Raw genomic sequence first — 16,335 nt, forward strand, 5'->3', positions numbered from 1 at the left:
ATGGGAGGAAGGGACTCCCCCAGCTCACTCAGGAAGCACCTGATGGTTAAATTGATTTCTGCCCACAACTGTCCTTTACAGTCAGAAAATGCAAATAGAGAGATGCAGAGTTTTAAAAGGATTGCAGTTTGGTTTCTTGCCTTCTAAGTCATTGGACACTGTTTCTCAAATATTGTTGTGCAGCAGAATCAGCAGGAGAACTTGTTAATAATACACTGGTGAGTCCTGTGTGCATTTAGAAGATACAGAAATTCTGATTCAGAAGGTCTAGTGGGCTTAGCAATATGTACTTAAAATTATTATTATTATTACAAAATTTCAAGCAAATGTAAGATAAGAAGGGATAGTATGGTGAGCCTCCATGGAACTATAAGGTAACTTCAATTATTATCACAACAGTGGCTACTGTTGTTTTGTCCATAATTTCAACCTATTACTCTCCCAATCCCACTCCAAGAACAGGTTCATTTTGATGCAAATTCTAGACATCATATACTTCCATCCATAATTATTCTATGTACCTCTAAAATAAAAGATTTTTACAAAATTACTATCATATTACCATTATCATGCCTAAAATATTAATAATAATTCCATAACCAAGCCTCACTATTCAAGTTTGCCTAATTGCCTGGTAATTTTTTAAAAAATTGGTTTGCTTGAATCAAGATCCAAACCAGATCCACACAATGCATTTGGTTGCTATGTCTCTTAAGTCTCTTTGAACCTAGAGATTTTCCCTCCCTATTTTATTCCTTCTCAGTTATTTGACAGAAGCCAAGTTGTCTTTCCTATTGTGTGCCCAATACTCTGCAGTGTGTTCATGGCATCCCTGCTGTGTGATTTAACATGCTCTTCTGATAATTCCTGTAAATTATTAGTTGGGTCTAGAAATTTGATCAGATTCAGATTCAAATTTATGGCAAAAAATAGCACATTGGTAGTGATGGGTACTTACTATTCTATCACACAGGGTTTCACATAGAGTCTCTTTGGGTTATTAAGAAGATGAGAGGTTCAGGTGTCATCAGACTCTAGGTTCTTCCCACTTAGGCCCAACTTCCTGCTTTTCTTGTCTTCTTCCTTCTTTAAGGACAGGATCACAAGTTCATTCATTTTTCATGATCACAAGATGACTGTAATTGCTAGAGGACCACAGCTTTCCTCAAACACTTCTCAGAGACTGCAAGAAGAAAAGAGAATATGTCCCTTCCCCTGTCCTTTCTTAAGAGTACGAAACTTTCTCAGAAGCCTCGGATAATTTTTCCTCCTGTCCCACCAGATAACTGATTTACCTGTCCATCCCTTAACCAGTAACAAAGGGCAAATAAATATCACGGGAAGCTAAGATGAACCAAAATTCTTCCCCAGTGCTGAAGAAGGGATCATCTTCCTCTAAAACACACAGACATCAGGTACATGAACCAAATCTGTGTTCAGTTACCAAGGAAGAAGGGGAGGCCTGAATAGGCAGCCCGTTGTGTCTGTCATAGCACTCAGTAGAGGCTCAGCCTTGCATCGCCTCATGCTGTGTAGTGGGAAGGGGGTCTCTGCTCAACTAAACAAACATACATCTTGTCCATGAACGCCTTCTCTCCAGGTCCTTGCCTTGCAGCAGCACATGGCCTTCAACACTCTCCCGTTTGATTCCATCAACAGTTCATTTGTGAGAAATGATATTCACTGAAGATGGCAAAAGCTTGGCCCTCCACCTGTTCCTCAGACAGAATCTTCTTTTTTTTTTTTTTTAAGGTTTTATTTATTCATTCATTCATGAGAAACACACACACACAGAGAGAGAGGCACAGACGTAGGCAGAGGAAGAAGCAGGCTCCACGCAGGGAGCCCGACATGGGACTCGATCCCAGGACTCCAGGATCACTCCTTAGGCCGAAGGCAGGCGCTAAACTGTTGAGCCACCCAGGGATCCCCCAGACAGAATCTTCAAAACTTGTTTCCTTGGTTGGGTTTGACAGATAGAAAGAAGACCCCATGTCCCCAGCCCTGCAAAAACCCCTCTCCCTTCTTGTTCACGAGAACAACTCATTTACCAGTGAAATGCTTTATTCTTGGGAGCCAGTGCTCTTGTGTATAGTAGGCGGATCATTCTCAGGAACTATGCATTGAATGAATGAGTGAATGTCTGTTTTTAAAATCCATGAGTGACTGGAAGAAAATCATTTGCATGCTTTATGCAATTCCAAGAGAAATTTCGATGTTATTTTATTTAATCTGGAAGTGTAAATCAGTGCGACTGGTAAGACAATTCTTATTTTTTTTAATTATTATTACCTTTGTTAAATAAGGCAACACATGCATGCTATATAACTCAAATTACAGGAAAGGTGTATTAAATATCAATCATCTCCCTTTCTTCCTAAATCCTTTTGTGATAACATATTAATATTTAGTATATGTGATTCCATACCTTTCTCTAGGCTCAAACATAAATTAACAATTGGATAAGAATATTTGTTTGGTTGTACCATAATTTCTCCAATCTCTCTTTTGTCATTTGGGTTATTTCCAGGTTGTTGGATTTTTTTTTTTTTTTTTTGCCATCATTGATCATGTTACAATAGAGCATCCCAGCACATATCTTCTTAAATACTGGTGCTTTTATTTCTATCAAATAGATTGTTGTGAAGGGCAATGCAAGGTCATTTAATATTTAAATGACTTTGAAGGATTGCTTTCCCCAAAACTTTAACAGTTGATACTTCCACCACCAGTATATGAAAGAACCAGTTTCTATATGCCCTTACATGCACTGAATGCCATTACTTTATAATTTTTTTAGCCAAATGTGGAGTAAAAATGATGAATAATGCTATTTTAATTTATATTAGTGGGGTTCAATGCCTTTTCTTGATTTATTTGATTTTTGGATTCTATGTGTAATGAATTGCTTACTTCTGTGTTAAGCAGCCTTTAAAATGGTTCCCAGTGACTACACCTCTGGTATCCACACACTAGTGTCACTCTCTCTCTCGAGTTTAAGCTAAATCTAGTGATTTGTTTCTGATGAATAGAATTGGCAAAAGTGATGAGATGTCACTTTGCATTTTCTTTTACTCTATGGTTTGTGCTTTAAGGGTCTTATTTAATCTTCCTTTGTTCCCGACATTATAAAAAAAATGTTTCTGTTTTTCTTTCATTAGCTTAATCTTTTGACCATTCCATCAGAGATGTTTAAGCCATCTATAGTTCATTTTTGTAAATAATTGTTTTCAATATAGTTAACCCCCCTTTTTTTTTCTCCCCACCAAAACTGTTGTCCTAGTCAGCTCAGGCTGCCATAACAAAATACTGCAGATTGGGTGGTTTAAAGAACAGAAATCAATTTTCTCACAGTTCTGGAGCCTAATGGTCCAAGACCAAGGTTCTAGTTGGTTTGGTTTCCTGGGAGGATTGTCTTTCTGGCTTGCAGATGGTCACCTTCTATGTCCTCATGTGGCCTTTCCTTGGTGTCTGTGCCTACACAGATGAAGAGATCTTTCTCTCTTCCTCTTCTTACAAGACCACTAATCCTATAGGATTAGGCCTCCACATTTATGACCTCATTTCACCTTAGTGCCTCCTTAAAGGTCCTATCTCCAAATACAGTCACATTGGGGGTTAGAGCTACAACATATAAGTTCAGGTGGGGGGCAGAACACAATTCAGTCCATAGCAACTACCTGTTAAATAATCCACACTTTCCCCACTGGTTGGTGGCTCCCCCACAGTCATATTCTAGTTTCCTGTACATGTACTTTCTCATCTTTTCATCTGTTTGCCTGTTCTTGAGCTGGTGCCACTCCATTTTTATCACTATGGCTCTGTAACATTTCTTTATATCTGGTAAACAAGCTCTCCCTTCCATTCTTTTTCAAAATTGATTTAGCTCCCAATGAAACTAATTTTTTAATATGTATCTTAAAATAAATTTGTCAGGGGGCACCTTGAGTGGCTCAGTCTGTTGAGCATCTGCCTTTGGATCAGGTCATGATCCTTGGGTCCTGGGATGGAGCACCACGTGTCAGGCTCCTTGCTCAGCAAGAAGCCTGCTTCTCCCTCGCCCTCTGCTGCTCCCCCTGCTCGTGCTCTCTCTCTTCTTCCTCTCTGTCAAATAAATGAATAAAAAATTTAAACATAATAAATAAAATAAATTTGTTAGATTTACTAAAGCTTCCTGAGATATTTTAACCAGACTTGAATTAAAGCTGTTTTGAGTTGAACAGCATGTTTACATATTATTCATTCCCCATATGAACGTAGCATAATCTCTCCATTTACTGAAAAAATTATGTGCCCTTTAATTGAGTTTCTTGTTAAAAGTCTTGGCTTTGGTTTGATTCATTCCAGGAGGCTTTATGGTTGGGTTGCTATTGTGCGTGATGTCCTGTCATATTTTATATGTAGCTATTGCTGGTATAGAGAAACGCCACTGATTATTTTCTCATAATTTTACTTAGGCATGTGCCACTCAGATCTCCTTCAAGGGAACCTGCCTCAGGGAGTATAGTTGACTGGCATCCTTTGCTGCTACCACTCTGAATCCATCATCACATTCTTGTCTACTGGGGCCACACTTCAATGGCTGGGCGCAGCCAGGGGGATAGGGCTGGTTCATTCTTCCAGGATGCAGACTCTGGCTCAAGGTCTTCCTCTTTGCCTAATGGAAACATTCTTAGGATCATGTTAATGCCTGAGAGTTTTCTACCCAATTTACCATCCTCTTCCCCTTTCACAGGTATCAAACATGCACTGCAGTGAAGATTCTCCCCATCTTTTTCTATTCTATCCGCTTTACTCTTTTTTTTTTTTTAAGATTTTTATTTACTTATTCATGAGAGACACATCAGAAAGAGGCAGAGACATAAGCAGAGGGAGAAGCAGGCCTCTCACAGGGGGCCCAATGCCGGACTTGATCCTGGATCCCATGAGCTGAAGGCAGATGCTCAACAGCTGAGCCACCCAGGCGTCCTGTATCCCCTTTATTCTTTATGGACATTTTCCCCCAATAAATTTCTATTGTGTCTAATCTTGTTTTGGCTCCTGCTTCTTGGAAGACCTGTACTGAAACAGGGAATAATGTACATACGGTAAAGTGCTCAGATCTTATTTACTGTTCATGAGTATGACAAATGTGCCTGTGTATCTCATTCTACCAGCTGTACTTGCTGACTTAATTCTTTCTTTCAATGGTCATTAAAAGATCATTTTAATGAGACTCTTTAAGTGAATATATGATCACTTTATCTATTGAAACATGTTGTTTTATACAAATATAGCATCCGTTTTTTCATATCTGTTCTGATAACATTCCTACATTTTTAAAAATTTCATCTGTCTCCTGATTTGCCTTTCTCCATCCCTATGTTTTTAATCTTTTTATAAACTTTTGCTTTAAGGCTTTCTCCTGTAGATAATATTACACATTAGTCCTCTCTGAGTCTTTATATTTTTATGCTGAGTTTGATCTATTTCTATTTATTGCAATTACTCTTTTATTTAAATTCTTTTTTTTAAGATTTTATTTATTTATTCATGAGAGACACACAGAGAGAGGCAGAGACACAGGCAAAGGGATAAGCAGGCTTCATGCAGGAAACCCGATGTGGGACTAGATCCCGGGACCCTAGGATCCTGCCCTGATCCCAAGGCAGACACTCAACCACTGAGCCACAGAGGTGTCCCTTTTATTTAAATTCTTAAAAAAAAAAGAACCCTATCAGTATTTTTTCATGTATTCTATTTATCATACTCTCTTTCTGTTTCTTTTTTTTTCTTCCCTGTTACTTGCCATTACAAAGGGGAAAATTAAACCAAATTGGGTTTAGTAGTTATGAGCAGCAACCAGGAGAGTAAAATCGGATGTACAATTTCAAGACAAAGATATTTCAATCTATCCGATCAATTTTATTTATTTTTTGAAAAGTTTTTAAATTTTTATTTATTTATTTTTAAAGATTTTATTTATTTATTCATGAGAGACACAGGTTGAGGCAGAGACACAGGCAGAGGGAGAAGCAGGCTCCCTTCAAGGAGCCCAGTGTGGGGCTGGATCCTGGATCCCGGGATCATGCCCTGAGCCAAAGGCAGATGCTCAACAACTGAGCCACCCAGGCATCCCAATTTACTTACGAGAGAGAGAGAGAGAGAGAGAGAGAGAGAGAGAGAGAGAGAAAGAAAGAGAGAAAGAGAGCGTGCGCCCAGGGTGGGGGGAGGGGAGAGGCAGAGAGAAAGGGAGAAAGTCTTAAGTAGACTCTGGTGAGCCTGGAGCCCAACATGGGGCTTGATCTCAAGACCCTGAGATCATGACCTGAGCTGAAACCAAGAGTTGGACACTTAACTAACTGTGCCACCCATATACCCCAATCTATCTGATCAATTTTAGTTACTGATTACTGTGTATATAAAAATTTTGTTATTTTGTTGTAATGGTTGCTGAGATTTAGAACAGTGACACTTACTGAGTTATTTAAACCTCCATTTTTAGTCTCCCTCTCTCCCCCTCCCCCAATGTTTTTTCTTGCTAGAGCACTTCTCTTTTTTTTTTTTTTTTTAGATTTTATTTATTTATTTATGAGAGACACACAGAGAGAGGCAGAAGACATAGGCCAAGGGAGAAGCAGGTTCTGGGCAGGGAGCCGAAGCGGGACTCGATCCCAGGACCCCGGGATCATGACCTGAGCTGAAGGCAGACACTCAATCACTGAGCCACATGGGTGTCCTTAGAGCATTTCTTCTAAGAAGGCTTTAAAAGAGGATCTTTGTATGGTAAACAGTAATTACATTGACATCACATTTAAATGAAAGTTTAGCTGGATATGGAATTTTAGGTCCCAAATTCTTTTATTGCCATTTGGTCTCCTTATAGATGTTGCTGTTGAGAAATAATGTTGGTCTGGTTCTTGCTCTTTTATAGGCAGTTTGGTTTGCCTCTAGACGAGTTTAAGCTTTTCTATATCTTTGATGTACTTAAGTGATAAAAAAAAAGTGATACAAAAATGTACTTAGATATATTTTCCCCCAATGTATCCTCTTTCTTTCTTTCTTTCTTTCTTTCTTTCTTTCTTTCTTTCTTTATTTATTTATTTATGATAGGCACAGAGAGAGAGAGAGAGCAGAGACAGAGGCAGAAGCAGGCTCCATGCACCAGGAGCCCGACGTGGGATTCGATCCCAGGTCTCCAGGATCCCGCCCCGGGCCAAAGGCAGGGGCTAAACCGCTGCGCCACCCAGGGATCCCTGTATCCTATTTCTTTAAGTACTTGTATTTGTACTCTGAGGTTTTAAAACTTTCTCTAATCTGAGAAAAACCTCTGTCATTATTTATTTATTTATTTAAACATTCCATTCTATATTTTTCCTCTTCTTCTGAGAATTCTATTATTTGAATGTTGATTCTATTTACATTATCCATGTCTCTTTTCCTTTTTATATTTCATTTGTATAACCCAACCTGATACTTCCTGGTACAAGTCCTCCACTTCTTTGATTTATTCTATATTTATCGTGCTATTCAAACTATTGAATCCTTTGTTTCCATCTTTTTTCATTTTCAAGAATTCTTCTCAGAGCTCCTTTATGACTTTGCCTTTACAATAGCATTTCTTTTTTTCCTTCTTGTTTTGTTTGCTCTGCTAAATTCACTTCATTTACACTTTTCCCATGTGTTGTTTTTTCATATCTCAGTGGCCCTCCCCAATAAACTAGTTATTATTTTTCCTACGAGTTTGTATTCAGGGCTGTCACACTGCAATACAGGGAACTATACCCATTCTTCCAGAACAGGATTCTCAACCAGGGAGGATTTTGCCCCAGCAGGAGACATTTAGAAACTTCCAGAGATATTTTGGGCTGCTACAATCTGTACGGCAAGGGAGGGGATGCAGTATTAGAGCAGGGCTACTGGCTTATATTGAGTAGTGGCCAGAGATCTCTCGTAAACCCTACAATGTACTGGAAATCTTCTCACAACAATAATTTATCTGCCTGAAATGTCAATAGAGCCAAGGATGAGAAATTCTATCCTAGAGGTATTAGATGTCTGAGCTGATGAGAAGGGCCAGAGCATAATCCCTAGCTTCTCTCTATCCTGATTATTTTGCTATGGGGTTTGCAGGGAGAGTGAGAACACATCTCAGGATATGATGTATCCTTCAGACTTCCATCCTGCACCTGCTCTTCTTCAAGAACTGTCTATGAAGCAGGAATCACCATAAGGCCAAGTGGAGCAAGCAAGGAATGCGAGGGGGCTCTTTGGTCAGTTTGCACACTCTGTTAACTGGTTCTTAACAACCCAACTTGGCTAGTCCATTGGGTTAGTTGTCAATGATGTTACATTGGCAGTCCTGACAGTACAGGGCTGGCCACTGTGTTTTCTGCTTCACTGTGGCACTGGGCTGGGCAAAGTCTGCATCTCAAAGTCTCTGCAACCTAACTGCCCCTGGTCTCCATCCATGAGATGCAGCCATGTTTGGCTCTGGGCTTCTATTTTTCCTTCACACCAGTACCTAAACACCTCCCAGTGCTCCAGAGAGTTTTCACAAATTTATGTTAGTTGCATACAACTTTCTGACTTTTGCAGCATTTATGAGGTAGGGCTTGAAGGAAAGAATTAGGGAGGCTAAGCTGATCCCTCATCTTATCAGAAACTGGATCTCCTAAATTATTTAGATTTTAAAGCTGTATATACATGTCTCTTTGATAAAACAAAAGTTAATTTTAAAATGAAAAGAACAACAAAAAAACTGAAGAAATTGAGGGACTGTGCAAAAGTTACCATTGAGTGGTGCCTGAATAATGAGGCAATACAGCTAGAATTAGGTTCAACTTGAATAAGAGACTCAAAATCACAGTTTATTCTAGATAGATACAAGTTCATTTCTTCTGTGTGTGTGTGGGTGTGTGTTTAGTATGTATGTATGCAGTTTTTCCTCTTGCATGACCTACATTCCTAAGATTAGGAATCCAAGATGGTTGCTTTGGCTCTATTTATTATGTATCTGTTGCAGCCAACAGGAAGGAGAAAGGGAAAAAGAAGAGGCAAAGAGCATATGATAACTATATTTTATGGAATGTGTGTTTCTAATACAGGATACCAAACTGCCCCAAAACTTAGTGGCTTAACACAACAGTAATTTATTATAAATTATGATTCTGTGAGTAGAATGCACTGTTGTAGAATGGTGTTGGCCAGCATTCAGGGACAGCTGATAGGTCCAAAATGACCTCAACTACATGGTTGGCAAGTTGACACTGGCTGTTAGCTAGGGGTGTAGATGGGGCCATTGCCTGAAGCCTCAGTTCTCCTTCATGAGGATCTTCCCTTATAGCTGCTTAGCTCCCTCACAGCATGGAAGAGGCATTTAAAAAGGACCATTCCAAGTATGAGTGCCCCAAAAGGAAGGAAATTACAGCTCTAATCTTCCTAAGGCCTGAACTTGGAAGTCCCTGAATGTCTCTCCTATTGCATTCTGTTGGTCAAAGCAGTTACAGGCCCAGCCCAAGGAAGGGGTGGTGGTGGACACACTCCACAACTTGATGTGAAGAGTGGCATGCACATCCAGGAGGGGAGGAATTGTTGGAAGACATCTTTGGAGGCTACCAACCATACAGATTTGTCATAGGACACCTATGCTCATCTGCTATCATCCAGAACCAAGTTTAAGTTATATGACCATACTTAGCTACAAAGGAGGTTGGAAAATAGACTTTAAACTGACATCCATGTACCTGGCTAAAAACTGAGGGTTCGGCCTCTCTGGAAGAATGAGTTGAAATGAGTCATCAAAACATAAATAGCCTGAAGTAGTTACAGGGAAGCAGGATACAAAATTGAGGGGCAGAAGAGCCAGAGAGACCAGCAAAAAGAATGGTAAGAAGAATGGAAAGACAAAACAGCTCATTGCAAGAATACAGTTTAGCAGATCTGATGTCCCAGAAATCATATTTTATTCATCATTTTATCATTGATTGCCAAACATTTACCTCTTCCCCACTACAGACCAGGCCTTGGCCTAAGTTCTAGGAATATAACAAGAATAAGACATTGTTCCTATACTCAGGGGTAGATGCAAGGTAAAAGCAAAAATAAAAGACAAGGCTTTCATGCCTCTTCCTCCACCCCCTCCCAGTTTAGGAGACTCTTCACTAATGTCATATAAGGGTAGAAGCAATAAAAGGCACCAGGAATCTTTATTCAGAAGAGTGGTAAATATTTGCATATTTGGTAAAATCTTCTAAATCTTCATCTTAAATCCCACACTCCCAAAATAGCCACTACTGGGTTTCCAGACTAGGTTAAGCCCTGATTGTAGACATTTGTAGGTTTTGTGTCCTCAGCATCTCTTTATTCACATTCATTCTATTAAAAACAGCTGTTTTTCTTTGATATCATTGACTTCAGTCTCTGTGGCTGACATATATGGAATTGACTCCATTCCCATTCCAGGTGTGTGTATGTGGGGTGCATATGGCCCACACACAGCCTGCGCTCTTGTTAGAGTTCTTGCAAATGAGAGTTTAAACAGGAAGAGTAAATTGCAGGTTCTGCTGGAGGCAGCCTAAGAGGAGAGCTTGCCCAAGGCTGAGTCCTGCACAGATGGAAGCAGAACCAGGAAATGATGTGACAGTCCCAATGACTGGATCCACCTATGCCTGAAGGATGATCTCTTAGATTTTTCAAATGTGTGAGCCAATTTGCCTTCCTGCTTAAGGCAGTTTAAGTTTGGTTTTTGCCACCTGTAAACAAACGAGTCCGAAATGAATAATCTCTTCTGTTATAGACTTTAGACTTTTATCATCCCTGTTCTTCTTCTTTGAGATCTTTGGTCAATGTCCTTTAATTACTATTTCAGTGTTGCTCTCCTTCATGGGTCCGTCTCCTCTGACCATGTGCTTATTGAGTAGAATGGTGAATACAACATCTCACAGTATTTACATGACATCTTCCTGCTTGCCTCTCTCTTTCTGAACACAGGGCTGAATTCTCCAAGGTAAATATAAGTGTGTACTGCCTCCACTGCCCTGCCCTTCCCTCTGGCGGTGGTAGATGACTGTTGCTATGCCACTTCTCAACACTCCATTAGGGTAAAACCATCTCAGCTATGCTCTGTCACTTAGAAAAGTGTCTCATAATAAATGTTCAATATATATTACTGATATTAATGACAATAGCTATAAGTAATAATTTAAAAGCATAATTTAAATTATTCTGCTGTTTTCTTTTTCACTTAACAATGCATGTGAGAGCTCATGATATACATGTATATGGAGCTGCCTTGGTCTTTAAAAACATCTTTTATGGTATTTCTTTGTATGGATGTTTCACAATTTATTTAATCTGTTCCATCCTGTTGATATTCGGTAGTTTCTAATATTTTTTCTAGTATAAACAATGCTACAGTGAATTTCTTTGTATGTTCACTTTGCCTACATGTACAAGTATATGTACTAGAAATAGAATTGCTGGATCAAAGAGAACATGTATTTTAGAATCAGCTCATCAAGTTCTATGAACATCCTGCTGGGATTGTGATTGGAATTTCACTGAGTCTATCGATCATTTTGGGGAGAACTGGCATTTTTATGATATTATCTTCCTATTAGTAATAGATCTTCCTGAACATAATAGATTTATTTAGATCTTTCTTGTCCCTTAATTTATATATAAGAATAATAAGCCCAAAGAAGTCAATATCTCTAGAGAAACAAAGTATGAAGGAGAGAATTGTCCTATCAGCAATTAGGACTCATTATGAAGCTACAGTTATCAAGATACAAGGTACAGGAGCAGGGATAAACAATTTGAACATTGGATAGAACAGAAATCCCAGAAACAGATTCAATTATCTGTCATGGAAGATTAGTGGTGAAAATAATTATTATTCCACAAGGTGGACCTGGAAAAAAATGTGTTGTTCATATTGGGGAAAAAATGGAATTTATCCCTACCTCACACCATAGATAATTAACCCAGATGGATCACAAACTTACATGTCAAGAACAAAATGTTACAAGTTTTTTTTTTAAAGATTTATTTATTTATTCATGAGCAACAGAAAGAGGGAGAGACACAGGCAGAGGGAGAAGCAGGCTCCACACAGGGAGCCCGATGTGGGACTCGATCCCAGGTCCCCAGGATCATGCCCTGGGCTGAAGGCAGATGCCAAACCACTGAGCCACCCAGGGATCCCCAAAATGTTACAAGTTTTGATACACAATATAGGTAAATATTATTCTGACTGGGGAGAGACAAGAATATCTTAAACAAAAAGTGTTAACTATGAAATAAAATATTGATAAATTTGCTTCATAAAATTTAGAATTGTTCATCAAAGACATTGAAAATAAAGTGAAAATGCAAGTTATGGGCAGTCTGCTTTGATATTGCTATATCAATATTTTGATTAGTGTTTCTTTGGTATATATTTTTCTTTTCCTTTATTTTTAATCATTATAAATGATTTACCCTTAGGTATATAATATGTAATTGGTGTGTAGCTGGATTTTAAAATTCCAATTTGATAGTTTCTCCTCTTGTCATAGCAGGTAAATTAACCTGTGTAGTGGGTTGAGTGGTGACCCCTAAAAAGACATATCCACTTCCTGACCCTCTGAGCCTGGGAATGTGACCACATTTGGACAAAGGGTCTTTGCAGATGTAAGTAAAGGATTTTGAGATGATATCATCTTGGATTATCCAGCAGGATCCTAAGCCCAATGACACATGTTCTTATAAGAGACACACAGGAGAAGACACAGAAGGCCATGAGAAGGAGGCAGGATTAGAGTTATGTAGCCAGAAGCCAAAGGTGGAAGTTGCAAAGGAAGGATTCTCCCTAGACCCTTCAGAGTGAGTAGGACCCTGCTGACACCTTGATTTTGGACTTTTAGCCTCCAGAGCACTGAAAGTAAATTTCAGTTGTTTTAGGCTACCAAGTTTGTGGTGATTTGTAATAGCAGACCTGGAAAACTAATACATTCTATTTATATGTATCATGATAAATAGCACAGTTGGATTGATTTATATTTAACATTTATTTTTGTGTTTTGTTTACCATCTTTGAAAAAAAAAGCCTTTATTTATTTATTTATTTATTTATTTATTTATTTATTTATTTACTTGAGAGAGAGAGTGAATGAGAGGGAGAGAGTAGAAGCAGGGAGAGGAGCAGAAGGAGAGGGAGCAGACTCCATTGAGCAGGCAGCCCGACTCAGGGCTCAATCCTCTGACTTGAGTCCAAGGCAGACGTTTAACCAACTGTCACCCCAGGCACCCCTACCATCTTATTTTTCTGCTTTATTTTCTTTCCTGATTTTTGTTGGATTGATAAAAATTTTCTATTATATTCTTCTATTTCTTTCTGTGTTGATTGTATTTCTGTTCTTCTAATGGTTACACTTGAAGTTTTAGCATAAATAATTAATCTTATAAAAAGCCTAATCACAAAACAAGAATCTTATCATGTTTTTATATTGCTCAAGTGAACATAAACTCCATCTAATACTGATTCCTATACTTTGTTTCACTTTTCTACCCATAAAAAGTCAACAGTTTTTATAGTCTACAGTTAATTAAATTTATCTGCTCATTTATTAATTTCTGTGTTCATCATTGTGTCCAGAACCCCACAGCTTTCCTCCTTTCTTCCTGCTAAAGGACACATTTAATGCATAATAAACTCTTTTAGTCTCTGTGTGTTGGAAACTATCTATTTTGTCATCACTCCCCTCCCTGCCCCTGTTACTTACACTCCCCCCCCCAGCCAGCCTGATAAGTCCTGCACAGATCTTACCTGGCAATGCAGTAGGGTTCCTGCCCCATGGACATATTGAAGCACTGACAAATATGCTGCCAAGCTGTCATTGGACAGCTTGATTTAATTCCTGGTCGTAAATGCTGCTGTTATGACCTCCCTGGGACCCGAGCTTCACGCAAGCCTGGCACTGGGCACAGTTGACAATGGCTTTTCTCCACAGGTGGAGGAGCCCTGGGGCAGGCTCTGTTTTCTGGTGATGGTCCTGGCTGCATATGGTTGTGCTTAGGTCTGGGGACCCTACAAAGGATATATCAACTCCTAGCTGCCATGGCAGGTTCCTGGAGCTCAGGTTTTTTACTTTGGGTTACTGTCCCATCTCCCAGTGCATGGAGATTTGTGTTTTCAAAACTGGCTATGTTTTTGTTTAATTTTCTGTTTGTCTATTTTGTCTATTATTGCTGTTTGAAAAAAAAAAGTATCTCATTGCATGAATTTTCAAAACTATATTTTTATTTTTCCAGAAAACATTTTAAAAGCATTAGAGTTCCTTAAAGTTTTGGTTCAATCCCACCTGGGAAAACATGTCAGCCTGGGTTGGGTTTGTTTGTTTGTTTTGTGGATGACCGCTGACTAAATCTTTAAAACTTACTTTTTTCTAAATAATGGTCTATTTGGATTTTTCTTTCTTTTCTAAGGTTAGTGTTAAACATTCATTTTTTTTCCCTGGAAAATCATCTTTATTTTGCAACTGAACAAAAAAGACATATAATTATTTTAGTTTCCTCTAAGTCTGAGGTTATTTTCTTCATCCTTATTTATTGTTTTTTTTTTTTTTTGCTTGTCTCCTTTTATCTTGATTAAGTTTTTTTTCTCCTAAATAACTCTACTTACTTTTCAGTTGTCATTTTTTCCTTTCTATTACATTTCAGTCTCCATTAGTTTTTCTTTCTGCTCTCCTTATGTTTATTCTATTATTTTCTAATTTCTTGAGTTATATTTTCATTTTTTAGTATTTATATTTTTAAGTAATCTCTATGTCCCACATGGGGCCCAGACTCTTAACCCTGAGATCAAGAGTCACACACACTCCTCCAACTGAGCCAGACAGGGACCCCTTCATTTCTTAGTATTTATAAATACTCATATCTTTAGCTCTCAATTTTTCCCTCTAACTGTTTTAGTCACATCTTATAAGTCTGAATATGAAGTGTTTTCTCTACTGTTATGTTCTAAACATTCTGTAATTTTTGTTTCGATTTCCCCTTTGATTCAACAGTTGTAATGGTTGCTTGATTTTCTTTGTTTTCTAGTTTGGTCCCTGATTCTGAATTTTCCTATAGTGTGACAGGAAAATGTTCTATTGTGTGTGGTTCTTGACAAGATACCAACTATCTGTTCTGTGAGCTCAATGCATAAAATACATCTTAAGCCTTTTCTATGGGTCTTCTCTCAGCTTATTTATTATTTTATGAACTTTATCTGTCATAGGCTGAGATAAAGTATTTCTATCCCTTCTTTTCTTTTTTTTCTTAAGATTTTATTTAATTTATTCATGAGAGACATACAGAGAGAAAGGCAGAGACATAGGCAGAGAGAGAAACAGACTCTATGCAGGGAGCCTATCCTGGGACTCCAGGATCACACCCAGAGCCGGAGACGGGTGCTCAACTGCTGAGCCACCCTGGAGTCCCTGCTTTTATTTCTCTGTGTTGTTGCTTTGTGAACTTGGATGGTACTGTAGCTTGTAAATAAATATATATGAATTTAAAGTCTTCCTTGTACTTTTCTCCTTATGATACATTGCCTTTATTTATGCCCATTTCATGTTTTTTTTTTGCCCTGAATTTTATTAAGTCATCATTTTTATATTCTTTTTGTTTACATAGCCCAGATTTTTACCCCATATCTCTATTCTTTCTTGGTTATCACATTTTGTATCTGCTCAATACCACAAATAGCCAAGGTTTGCTTTGAGATCCAGCCTGAGTATTTTTATTTTAATAAGTTTATCCATCTGAATTTACTGATAACAACAGATACATTTGATGTTTTTAACAGTCTTTTATGTTACAATATATATTGTTTATTGTTTTTAAAGATTTCATTTATTTACTTATTTATTTACTTACTTACTTATTTATGAGAGACACAGAGAGATAGAGAGAGGCAGAAACACGGGCAGAGGGAGAAGCAGGTTCCATGCAGGGAGCCTGATGCGGGACTCGATCCCAGGACTCCAGGATCATGCCCTGGGTGGAAGGCAGGTGCGCTAAATTGCTGAGCCACCCAGGGATCCCCTATATTGTTTATTCTTGTAAAAATCTTATGTGATTTGTGTTTTCTATATTCCATTTTGCGCACACATTTCTTGAAGATTTGAAAGGTTTTTAGTTGGCTTTCATTTATTTCAATGGCTAGTGTTTTTAAAGTTATTTTGGTGGTTTAATTTTACTTAATTAATCTTCTTTTTCTTCAAATAGGAATTATCAACTCTGGACTATGTGCAATAAAAAAGTTAGTTATGTTTCCACCTCTTCTCACTTCCTCTGTCAAATTTCTCCTCTCTATGGTAACTTTCAGCA

This window comes from Canis lupus, chromosome 11 (genome assembly GCF_048164855.1).
Source record: "Canis lupus baileyi chromosome 11, mCanLup2.hap1, whole genome shotgun sequence".
NCBI classification, from domain to species: domain Eukaryota; kingdom Metazoa; phylum Chordata; class Mammalia; order Carnivora; family Canidae; genus Canis; species Canis lupus.